Source organism: Diplotaxodon limnothrissa, linkage group LG14 (assembly GCF_057381915.1).
Source record: "Diplotaxodon limnothrissa isolate DT_005_m linkage group LG14, D_limnothrissa_male_GT1.1, whole genome shotgun sequence".
Lineage (NCBI taxonomy): Eukaryota > Metazoa > Chordata > Actinopteri > Cichliformes > Cichlidae > Diplotaxodon > Diplotaxodon limnothrissa.
This window is the reverse complement of record NC_140609.1, coordinates 17,592,110-17,605,504: the sequence shown is the minus strand read 5'-3', so window position 1 is coordinate 17,605,504 and position 13,395 is coordinate 17,592,110. Positions and strand designations below refer to the sequence as shown.

At 40.5% G+C, this 13,395-nt stretch overlaps 1 protein-coding gene across 1 annotated transcript in view; it reads left to right on the top strand.

The window, feature by feature from the left end:
- The window catches only part of clmpb (CXADR like membrane protein b), an 88,704-nt gene that overhangs the window by 22,888 nt on the left and 52,421 nt on the right, over positions 1 to 13,395 (top strand). The window lies entirely within an intron of this gene.

The window sequence follows — 13,395 nt, the reverse complement described above, 5'->3', positions numbered from 1 at the left end:
TTCTGGAATTCAAAAAAAATTGCTAAAAAAATAATAATAATGATACTGGAAAGCTGGTCTTTGATCCACCCATTCCTGGAACATTTGAGACTTCCCTGGTGAAGGCACAGTCTCCTCAACATGCTAACAGCTGCAGCAGAGAGAAATCATGTAAATGTATTGGTTCAGGTAAAAATCACTCAGCGATTCTAGGGTCAATATAATTATGAAACTGGTGCAAAGACTGGAATGAAAATGAGTGAAAAAGCATCCAGTATCCAAAGCAAAAGCTTGAATAACTCTTGCTCAAGACTGCTTTAAAAAGAAATACACGTTTGGTTCCATGGAAGGCAAATGTAGATTTGAGGGATCAAGCATTTTGCACAGTTCTGTGTGCAAAAAACCATCAAACAAACTTGCAGTAAATCTGAGTCCTTCTGCAATAAAATGGGTAACTTGTGTGTCATGAGTTGAATGACGCAGTTTTAAAGACGCATTGCTAACAGTGACTCTAACATTTAATGTCCAAACCCAACCTGAACTGCAGTATTCACAATAAAATAAGTCTGACTGTTAAGCCTGCTTTGAGATGGGTTTCAGATTTCTGTTGCACAGTCTGCACAAGCATGAGGGGCGAGAAAAAGACAAAGAAAGGAGAAAGAAAAACAGACGGAAAGGAAGAATGAAAGGGAAAAAAAGAGACTGAATGTGAAGAAGAACAATAGACAGCAAGTTAAAAAAAACAAGGTGTTTAAGAGTATTTAGCTCATCTTATTGTGAAGCTCTCAGTCAGTCGTAATAAGCAGACCTAATGCACAATTAAAACCACCTGGAGCCCGCCCGTCACTTCCAGAGTCAACCTTACAATCATTTCTTTGTGTGCGTGTGTTCTTCGTCAACCCTCAGTCTATCACCTTTGCAAAGCTTTGCAAATTAAGGTGTGACCGAGCCAAAATGAGATCTCTCCGTAGCCAGAACAAACACCATAATAGACATTTCAAACACAGACCCTATTATTTTTGTGTGACGGGTGTGCTGCATTCTGGATCCTAAGAACCTTCCATTCAAAAACACCCACATTTCCCCCTCCAAAGATCTGAATCACAACGTCCTAGTCCTTTCACATAAATGTCTCACTCCTACACTGAACAATTATGTTTACATAACAAAAACGCTTTATTGCTTTTACGTGAAGAACTGGGTAAGACAGATTTCCTTGAGGATAAATTGGTGCGTATCAGGCTCACCCAAGTAGTAGTAGTCTTTTTGCTGCTTTGATTGTTGTGTGGCCTTGGATTTTGAGAAAATTCAACATCGCACAAATAGTGTTACTCTCTTTTAAATTCATAAAACATTGAAAAAAACCTAGCTTTTAATAGTAGGACTTTGGTGGAACAAGCAGATACTGTAGTTGTTCCCATTTATTTAAATTCCTCTCCTTTGGCGTCAGACTGTGAGTGTGAGCAGCAGGATGCATGAGGTGTGTTTAACTTGGACTCATTGTGGGGGAAGGCCAGAAGCTCAGAGTGAAATCTGTAAAAGCTCACATACGAAAGACACTTTTATCTTCTTTGTTTTTCTCCGGTTCATATAATGTGGATGTTTGTTCTTGCTATGCGGTCCCTGATTGTTAATGTAGTGTAGCTTTTCTCTAGAGTTAGACCAAAATAAAAACAGCTCCAACATATTCCACTTCTATTTTCCCTTCTCTGCAGCTTGCCACCCAGCGTTGTTGTGTATCTGCTACATTTCGCAAAGCAATCTTGCTTAAACAAACCCTTTGAACTCTGTCTGATTTGGTCTCATTTAGACCGGGGAGCAGAGGGAATAATCAACTCTAAAACGTCAAAGTTGCACCAATCTAAATATTTAATCACCTTTGACTCTGGATGATAGCTGAGCGTGAGGCAGGAAAGATGGAAATAAAATCTCATGACTGTATTGACTATGATTAACACTTAAATTAATAATTACAGAGCATTTCATTAGAGATAAAAAACATACTGGAGGCAGTTGGATCTCAGCCCACTTACCTACTTTATTGATTGTAACGATGGAGCAGTGTCGGTAGTGGCCAGTGTGGGAGCCGATTCTTATCACTTTTGTTCTCATAGCTCTTGCCAGATGCAGCTCTTGGTGTCAATTTTGAATTCCGACACACTAATGATAGAAGGCCTTAATGGTTAAAGCGTTAAACCTTGTCTTACCACACATCCTTATGAGCTGTTAAGAGTTTATGTTAATTAGCTTGTTTAACAGCCCGGCTGACCTCTCTTGGTCTAATATGTACTTTCTTGAATCCTGCTGCCTGTTAATGATCGCAGGTACTTTAATCAGTGATGAGTAAGAGTTTGGCTTTTTAAAGAGTGTCATTAGCTGATACAGTAGACCCTTCAAATTTCTTTCCATTTGGTGAGGTTATGACCGATTTTATTAACTCTTTCCCATCGCGCGAGTTAAAGTGCATCTGGCCAGGTCAGTGACTAAACAACTATATCACTGTCTACTTTGAAGCTCTGCCTGTCCCTGTAAATTCTCCCTTGCCTCACCCTGTGAGGTGGAGTGCAATGATCCATTTGAGCAAGAGAGACACCTCCCCCATTACTCTGAAATTTAGCTTGACACCCCTAACACTGCCATGCTGGTCATTGACACAGCTGACTAGAATTTGTTTGTGTTTGAGGTAAAGGTGTTTGTGTCTATTAAGTGTCCTTGAATGGATGAATCTGGTGCATTCGAGTGGTTGCACATGCAGCCTTGTCAGAGAAGATTCCATTTTAAAAAGCACAGATTCCAAAAGCCATTGCATAACTGGCATGTCTCGCATCTTATCAAGTGGAAGAAAATCCCCAGAAAAGACTCAGATGTGACTTATTTACACTGATCCCCCACAACTTTAAACCAGCGTCACAATTTGTAGGTTCAAAACAGTAGCAAATCTTTTGGTTCCTGATGGTTGTGGGCTAGGACGCTGTCTTCTGGGTTCTGTGCAGTTTTGAGGATAGATCAACACCTTGGCTATTCGTCATGTTTCGGGAGAAGTAGGAGTTTTTTTATGCTGCACAAAATGGAGTTTTTTCCAATTCATGGAGGCTGCTGGCAGTGCAGAGGAAACCTTGCAGCAGAGTGCTTGGTGTGCGTGGTCTGCAACGCTGTATGCTGAACAATGTAAGGTAAGTGTCAGTGGTTATATTGTTGTGGTTGGTCAATGTATGAAGATTTATTGAGAGAAAGGCTGTTTTGTCTTGCAGAGAGCTACTAATCAGAAACATTAGAGGTTGAAGGTTAGTGTGGTCTTTTTGGATCTGTATGTTCATCAAAAACTAAACTTTGTTATTTTTGAGTTATGACCAGTGTCTTTCGCCTCAGCTTGGAGCAGAAACGACGCTACAAGGTTCTGGAGATGAACCAGTTCAGGCTTTGCATTCTTGGCTCGGCTTCTTCTGCATAGTTGCTAACTTGCAAATCACGATAAAGCTGCTAATAGTCAAATATGAAATGGGAATCTTTTCATGATAGTGTAAATCCACAGGCATGCAACCAGCCAGCATGTCTTCTTGAGTATCATTTTCCCAGAGCTATTAATCACTCATTCTTGCTTTGATTTATTCTGCTTTACAAAGGTAATCTGTTCAGTCAAAAGTTGAAATGGTAAGCCCCAACGTAGTACTTGAAAGTTCAGGCTAAAACAATTCTGGAATAGGTTATGATACTTTAGGCAGTTCATTTCGTGAGAAAATATATTTCAAGTTATGTGACGCTACAAGGTTTACTCACTCAGCTGGTATGTTAAAATGGACCAAAGAGGAAAAAGCCAGTCAGTGTGTAACCACAGAGAAACAAGCAAAAGCTTCTTAGATTTATCAAATGAGAGGCTAGTGGTCTGGAAAAATTCAGCGAGTCAGTCGCTGATGGGCCAGGATCGATTGGTTGGGTTGAGTTCCAGATGTTTGTGGACTTACAAATAATATGGCGCAGCTGGTCCTTGCAGCATCCAGAAAAATATGAAAAAACTTGGCACAGTAAAAGACCTTTCTCCTTGGCACAGTATGTTTATGTGCAAACTGCTTAGTCCCAACCCTCTTTCTGCCCTGCGTCATCACCACTCTCAATCAAAAGACCCGAGGCTTTCACATGATGTCATGTGCTAAACTGTTCCGCTTCTTTTTCCTTTTCCATTTCTTAGCACTCTAAACTTTGTTGTGTTTTTCTGATTCAAAATGATGTGAAGTATTTGTTGTAACAGCTTTGGCACCATAAAGAAACAATACAGAAACACATACTGATGATATTGCCTTTATAAAATAATAAAGCCCATTTATATTCAAGGTGTGTAAAGAGAAGCTAATCAAGGCAATCAGCAGCCGGTGTCTTGACAGCAGCTCTTCTCGTTCTGACATCCGGCAATCATCTCAGCTGCGGTTCCTACCTAATAATGATTGTTTCTTTCATCTTTGTGTGCAGAATCAACTGCTTAACAGGTAGTGTAAGATTTAACCAAACGTGCTTTGACTGTCTTTATAACATCTCAAGGCTCTTAGTCTTCCTGGCCCAGGATTCATTCTGAGTTTATGGTGCAGCATTTTACTAACTTGTCACCATGTCTAAGGGGTCAACCAGAGTGCTTGCTCACTGACCTTACAGGTCAGCAGACATGCTTCACCCACCTCACCACTACATTGATGGAGCACCCATGCGTCCCTGAAGCTGATTAAAACACAGGGTGATGGGGATTATTTACAGCATGGCCCATGTGTGTGCGTGTTGTGTTTTCTCTTTATGTGTGCATATGTCTCAAGGACTCTAGTCCCAGGAGGATCCTAGCCTCATAACCTCCCCCATTCCCAGCCATGCCATGGATCATGTAAGGAAATAAGAAATGGGAGGAGCTGCCATTTCCTTCTGCTGGATGTGTCACCTCTTTAGCCTTGGTGAACAGCTAGCTGAAGGCTGAAGCCTGCTGAGAGACACTCAGACCATGACACACCAGAATGTGCTCGATGAGTGTACTTCATCTGGGTACTCAAGATTTGTGTGTTTTGTGCAGCCTGTTAGGACATAGCACATGTGTTGGTACGTGCATGCATGTGCATGTGAGTGTACACCTTAGAAGGCATTGCAGCTGATGGCTTGTCACTGATAGTGGCCCCAATGTGAAACAAAGGTCACAGTACTCTCAGGGTTTCATCTGGCCCTCTCACTGGAGTACTGCTGTAGCTGTCAGCTAATGAGACAGTAGAAGAGTGCAGGGGAAATAGGAGATAGATCAAAAAAAAAAAGTTGAAAGAGAGAAAAAGAGAGCAGGAGATAGGGATTTAATAATGCAACTGAAAGAGAAGGAAAAAAGAGATTTTCTGTTTTGTTTCAGTGGCCGAAACGTAAGAAAACATGAGAATAAGCACAGAAGGTGGGGGGGGGGACAAAAGAGCAAACAGTGCACTACAACAGAAAAAAAGGAGACATCACAGCAAGTCGTGAGTTTAGCTCTTTTAGAGAAAAAAGCACAAAATGGGGACAAGGAGGGACTAAAGAAAGGAAAAGCTTGAAGAAAATTAAAGGAAAAGTCTGCTTCAGTTCCATCACAGGGAAACCATAAAATGCAGTTTCACAGCAGCAGCTGCAAAGAGAAGCAGTTAGGAAACGGCCCCCTGCAGTCTGCCATACACCACACCCTTAGTGAAACTATCTGGCTCTGTCTCTTTTTAATTTCTATCTGTGCTCTTGTCTTTCTGTCTGTAACTCACTGTCTTTCTGTATTGCTCCCTTTCTGACTTTTCCCCTTTTGTTTTCCCCCATTCCTTTAGAGAGGCATCCTAGACAGTGCCTTGAGGCCACCTAACTCAGGAATGATGGATTGGGTCGAGGGTGCATGGAAACGCAGGGGGTTGTGGTGCACTGCAGTGTAGCATGACTGATGGGAACATGCATTATTTTTCCTTGAAGGCTCGTTCAGCATGCACCAAAATACCAGCACGTGTTAAAATGGCCCGAAGCATAAAGAAAAGAGTGCTTTTTAAATGGTCATCCTGTTGCTTTGAATCATGACCTGTTATGCCAATCCGAATGTATTAGCTAATGGCACTGACAGAAGAGGATATTGGCAGATGTTCAGGTTACACTGCAGAACTTACGTATGATTAGCTGTCTTTAAAAGCCTGTTTGTGTGAGACTTGGTTGCTGAGTCACCGCCACCATGGGATGTCATCCCAAAACCAGTTGCCACCCTGCAGTACACTGTATACGTGCATTACTTTGGCTACCATCTTCCCTGTTTTGCTTTTCCTCCCTCAGGGTGAGCACATAAAGTGGAGTCTTTCCAAAACGGCATGAATATCCACCCAGCTGTTCGTGTAGTGCTTTTAATCACATCCCTGTGGTTTAACCCAAAATCAATATTCTTGACTGTGAAGTTCCGGTAACTTCACAAAAAAATGCTTCCATGTACTGTTGCCTTGGCCTGTCTCATTCATTTTTAAGGAGTCAGTTATGACTCCCAAGAGTTGTGCTGGAGACTAAAGTCTTATGGTTCAGTCAGCCCAAACCTGCTGTTGGAGCAGGAAGGTAGGGACGTGGAACCATACAGTGTTTGTAACAGAACAGCAAAGAAGTGCTGCAGCGATATTTGCATCTAGTGCATAAATGGGAACAGAATTATAGCTCTTTTTAAGACTATAATTGTAGATGTATCATTACAGAGCAGAAAAGCAGGAAAGGGAAAGCTCTAAAAACCATAAAAACCATTTACATACCATTTGCATGTACATATATGACAGAACTCAATATATGAAACCATTTTCTTAACCTATTCAATTATAAAAATTTACCATTGCGTATTTGTGTGAAATAACTCGTTTTTCATAAATAGGCCTATTATGGATAGAATAAAGGGAAATTAGCAACTGTGCTTCCACAGGAAATGAAAAGAGTAAGGTTGTCAAAAAAATTGATACTCGGATCCAAATCCAAGTACTATTATCTGCAATGCTGGATACTCATTTACAACAGTATCTATACTGGCAGGCAGGTACACAACCTCTCCCATTACTAGCAGCCTTAATATAAAACTGTTACATCACCCACTGTTTTCTGAAGTGCTGTTTTGAAGCCTTGAGATGAGCCTTTCTGCTGGTGAGGCGGGATGGATCTGACTCTAAAACTGGACGCTCACTGGCTAATGACTTGATTAGCCAATGAGCAGAGATGGGCAGTAACACGTTAATGTAATCTGATTACTTTTTTCAAGTAACGAGTAAAGTAAGGGATTACTATTGCAAAAACGGTAATTAGATTACCGTTACTTTCCTGTAAGCACGCTGCGTTACTGCGTTACTAAAACCGTGATTTTTATGCGAGAATGTCTCACGACAATGACGTAAGCGAGTGCGACGTTCATGACAACAGTTGTGTGCAGATCAACAATGGATAATATATCCAGTGTGGGAGAGAGTATGAGCGTGCAGCGTTTAAAGCGTGGAAGCACTGACCTTACTTTGAGTTTGATTCCATAAAAAGTGACAAAAACATTAGTGTCCGTTGTGCGTGGGAAGAAAACTTCTTTTTACAGCGAAAAAAAACCCTAAACTTCCAAGCAAGCACTGAGTGCGCTACCACGTAATGGGAAACTCACAGAGAAACTCAGATTCTTCCACTGACCGCTGCGGCACACCTGCACCAGGGTAAACCTCCGCCTACCCCACTCCTGCTATACAGGTGAAAATAGAGCAACAGGACCGCTAGTCTTTGACTTTATTTATGTTCTGCTGCGTTTTACTTGCATCTATTTGAATGACTGAGTGTAAACACAAAAAATATTTTATTTTATGTGCTGGAATGTGCAGAAAATAGGTTTAAATGTTAAACAAATTTCTTCCAGTCAGAGAATGTTGCATATAATTAAATTTTTGCTTGATACATAAAGTTAAAAGATTAAAACTGATAAAACAAGTTTTAAAATGGGACCTTTCCATTTGATTACATTTTATATGATGGATTATGCAGAAAAAGTAGAATTGGGCTGAAAGATCTATCACTTTATCACCTCTTCAGGTTGTAAATCGTGTTTTTAAAAAGTAACCAAGTAACTAAGTAATTAATTACTTTTGAAAATAAGTAAATAAAGTAAAGTAACGGGATTACTTTTTGGGGGAAGTAATCAGTAATTAGTTACTGATTACTTTTAGCCACATTAGCATTGTTTTTATTAATGTTTTTAGTGACCACAGTGGCTGAGGGTAGTTCTGCCTGTTTGTAATGTGTTAACATGATCATCATTTATGTTGAAAAACGTGTTTGTTTGTTTTTTAACAGATCGAAGCTTGATTAAAGTCTGCCAGTAACAAAACCAAAACAGTAGCAGCCTACCTTACCTATTTTATCAGCAAAAACAACACATCACCAGAAGCACAGTAGTACCTCTGATAAGCAAAAACAGTCTTTTTTTATTTTTAGCTACCCAAGAGAATCTTTAAAGCCCTTACCATTATGCATTTTTTGTTTGTTTTTTGTTTTTGTTGTAGTAAATCAAAAAGCTTAAAAATAGTGTTGCTATTGAAATTATTGTTTGTATTATTGTAATCCTTTTTTGTTATGCTTCTTTTTGATATCTTTTGTAACAAAACTGGTATTATGTATTTTCCTGGGTATTGGTCCTGAGTTTGAATTTCTATTGTTGTGTCAACCCTAGAGGAAAGTTATTGTCATGATACATCTGAAATTCTACTGTCAAGTTATGCAGGAAATCATGGAAAAACAAAAATTACCAAGAAAGTAGACTTTGATTGATAAAAATGTGCTTTTGGACTATAGGATCTACATTTGGAGGAAAGTTTAAAAAGTCATTATTGGGAAAATTTTGTTTAAAAGTCAATAAATTAGAAAGCTTCTGTCACCCTCTTTTAATTGAAACTTCCAAGAAAAAAACAATACAAACCAAAACAGGTCATTGTAATTTTAAGGCATTAATTTTATAAGACCTGTGGTATCAGGCGACAGGATTTAAGCAGCAAATCCTTTAAGTTCTTTAAGTAGCAAATTGGAGATTAGATTTGTTTCAGCATCTTAACACTGGTTCATGGTTCGTCCCTACTTTACCTACAACAGTGGGTAGGTTCCTACAAATGCCAGCACAGTGATCAACATTGCTTGTTTGATCTGTGAGTTGCCATCATATTTTGGCCTCATACTGATATGAGAAAGGAAAAAAAACAATGGTACACCTTGGCAGGCCAAAGACACTGCTAACACGTGAAGGGAAACTATAATATAATAGCCATAATGATGTCAGTGATAAAGCCTAGGTATGGTCTGTCAGTGTTGAAACAAAGTCCTCTGCATGGTCCACACACTGAAAAGGTCATCAGTCCTGAACCATTAGTATCAGGCTAAACAACATTTGAGGCCAGTTCCTACAAAAAGATTTCATTACTTCTTTGATTTATACATAACTGTTTTCAATTAATTCTTTATCTATTTTTAACTATTTAGCCTAGCATGCATTAGCCTTACTGCATATGAGTTGCCTAAACTGGTGCCCCATTATACATTATTTGGTTGCAGCTTTATTATTTTCCAGCAGACCTATCAGGAAGCATAGTCATAATCTTCCTCATAGGCTTCTTATAATTTAATGTTTTGGCCACGCTGACCTTTTGTGATTCATTCACTGCATAGGTGAGAAAGTAGTTTTTTTTTCTGGTTTATTAATAGTTCAAATGTTTTAATAACCAGCAACAGCATTATTCGCCATCTGTTTAAATACCATTATCATTCGTTAAAATTAGTTTGAGCCAGCATATTTTTGCCATTTTCCTCCTCAGGTAAGCTCCGTCATGTTCTGTGTCACCACTACTCTAAGCAGTCTTGACATTTTGCTTCATTGCATCACTACTTTTCATCCTTTCCCCGCAACAAACATGTGTAAAATTCAATTTTCTTACATTGCATTAGCTTGGTATGCAAAAAGTGCCAAGATATCTTATGTTATATGTCAGCCGGTGGTACTCTTCTGTGCAAGGATGACTCCATTTATAATGAAGACAGGACTTAGTGTGAAATTAACTTTAGCAGCTGAGAAGCTGATGACACAAAGAGAACTCTTCTACTGACTGCGCTGACAGACCAGCCGCCTCGACTCAGCTTGGATCTCGCTGGAGTCTCTCAGGTGTTTTGGAGTCTGGGAACAGAGGCTTTGCGAGGAGAATAGACTGCTGCCAAACGCCTATAACCTAAACACTGTGAGAGCACACTTCACCCTCTGTCTCCTGTTGTGTGTTCTTTGTTTAAAATGTGTTTTCCCCTGCTTCTGTCTATGTCACATTCCTACTCTCACTGCTTTCCCTGTACCTTTCTTTCTTTCGCCTCCATCTCATCCATTTTCAGCCTACCCTGCTACTCATCTGCATTTTTCTTCCTCCATCTTTCTCTCTGTTTTCTCTCATCCCTCCATCACACCCCTCCTCTCCTGCTGCGAACTAGTCGGGCTGCAGAGAACACAGAGCCTGAGGACAGGATGTCAGGAAGTCAGTTCCCATGAAAGGCAATGGGTCGCCACGATGCCTGTATAAGGCCAGATGACTGGCCATTGTCGTGCGCATCAGTGTGAGTGCGCGCGTGTGCAAGTGTGTGTCTATATCTGCGTGTTTTTTAGTTAAATTTGCTTATCGCTGTCAGCTAATGCGCATGCAGAGGTGTTTCTAGATTTGAAGATACATGTGAACATGTGCATGCAGCTACTTGAGTACATGTCTTGTCATGTGTATGTGTGTATTTTGGTGTGAGTGCAAACCCAGCAGCAGGCTGACGTGTGCCGTGCAGCCACAGAGACCAGAAGGGTTCTGCTCCCTCTCAGCTAATCCAAACAAAGCGTAGGCTGAGCCAGAATGAGGAATGTCTGCGCTGTTGGTCGTAGACGCAAAGGGTCAACCAGCATGAGTGTGCGTTTGCATGTGAGAGAAGAAGGGAAGCAGAGATCTTTTTGTATTTTTTTCCTAGGTTTTTGCTGTATTTGTTCATCTGTGCACACTATGTGAGTGTGTGTCTGTGGCTCAGTAATTCTTAATGTGCACTGTGTCATGGAGGGGCAGCTATTCTTATCCCCAGACTTACCTGATTACCATGTAAAGTCACAGAAAAAGGATACAGTAAAATAACCTCTGCTGGCAGGAATTCAGTGTCTGCTAGAATTAAAGGCAGCACTTCCACAGAAACGCACACCGAGTTACAAAAACAGGCACCATAGCAACAGCTTTTATTTCTTTCAGTATTTTGTAGTTTTCTTTATATGTTTATCAATCTTCTTCACGTGTTTATCTGATCCTAAGTGCTTCCTGTGAGGCACTTTGTTCTGTATACAGAAACGACTCATTTTGTTTCCTGAAAGCGGAAACCTCAAGGTTTTGGGTTCTTTTTTCTTTTCTTTTTTTCACTTTTGCACGAGTCATTCGCATTTGGCTCTTTCCTTAGATTCCTGTTGCATTTCAAAACTCTAACCACTGACAGTGGAACTGTGTTTTCCTTGGGGTGACTGGTGAAATACAGATGGGATTTGGAAACTTGACTGTTTGCCTGAGCCAGAAGGATCATTAGGTACTTGTCAGTGACGGGCCTTATTGCATGTCATGGGTTTTCCAGACAGCTAAAGGGGGGCACAGCGAGTTCACAGAGGTTTACATTCACAGACAGCCTTTTGCAGAGATAAAAGAAACGGAAAGAGCACACTGTGCCCCAGTCTCAAACACATTAACAATCGTGTCGGTGCAATCATAAAAATTGACTTTTTGTTTAGAAAAGCCTGACCCGTTCCCTCAAAACACACAAGACAGATCTCTTCCTGCTGCTTACCTTGAATAATGATTCTCTGGGAGCTCATTTACGTGCTGTGTGCTTCAAGTTTTACTGTGCTCAAGGGGCTATTGTGAAGCCATCAGCGTGGCACAAGTGACACCTATCACATACGACTGTCACAATTGTCAAATAGAAGAAAAGGCATGGCAGAGCGTTTAAGCCCCTTTTCCGTTAGTATGTACTTGGATCGACTTGCCACGGTTTGCCCCAACTTGACTCAGATCGACTGTTTTTCATTACAATTTAGTACCTCTTAATGTGTGTGGTCGTTGTCATAGCAGTGTAATTAATATGCGACATGGACGCTACAACAAATGTGGACATCGAGGCAAGAAAATGCATGCTGCTTGGTCTGTGGCTTTTTGTCAGACTCAGGTATGACGGCGTTGTTTTTTGTAGCCATTTCTCTCGTTGCCGGGTTTCAGAAATGGCAGTTTTGATTTCCGTGAATGTGATGCTCTCATGAAGTCTGACAACATCACATTTTAGTACCTGCTCGGATCGCTTGAAATCCGGGTACTATGACCTAATGGAAAACCCTGAAAACCGTGGCGGACCGTGCCAAGTCGATCCGAGTATGTACTAATGGAAAAGTGGCTTTAGGTTGTGTTGTGATACTCAATACTGTTTGTTTCATGAAATAATTCTGCAGTGTAAAGTCACTGATGCCTGTGTGTGTGTTTTTGTGCAAGAGAGCAGTAGACAGCCAGAGAGTGAATATGTGTAACTGATTAGTCTCTATGTGTCCCAGGAGCCCATCGGCATAGGACGGCATAGCAGCTGTGACTGGTTTGACCTCTGACCTTTGAATATTTTACTCTCGGGGTAAATCCCAGGGTACTGCATTTGCTCCTACAGACTGACATTTTTTTCTGCATTAAAATGAAGTGCATTATGTGTACTGCTTAATTTATAATCTATTTTCCCCAGTATATTGTCATTTGTATTGCACCACTTAAGTTGAGTAGGAATGTTAGGAAACAACTTCAGCATTCATTGAAAATGGTCCTCAGCTTATTTGCAATGGTACATGTTCAGGCCACCATGTGGCACAGGGTATGCTGAATTTGTCAGAATGCAATGAAAGCATAGTCACTTATGATCCATCAGTGGCTTCTGGACATAAATAACACTACCATTTCACAAGCAGGCCAATTAAAAATCGGTGACATTCAGGTGTGGGAAACAGATTGGCATTAAAGTTAATTCCTGCTAAAACCCAGTGACATTAGGAAACAGACAACTAGAGAGCAGGCATTCACTCTCATTCTTAATCTACTGCGTTCTTTAGCAAAAAATGTAGCAGTATGCAGGGAAATTGCCAGTGGGAACTCAATAGCAATGGGCAGCCTTTCAAATGTCATTGGGCATCTTTTTCTCTGCATTTAGCAGTTAAAATGGCCAACGTACACTGTACAGGGTAGCTTGAGGATTGGAAGGAAGGGACATGGCCTCCTTCTAGTCATGATCAGCATCTAAACTGCCTTTTCAATGAGCGCTTTACCATTTTATGTACATTTTATGTGCATTTGGGTGTGTTTCCACACGTTAGTGTATTTACATGTATTTACATGT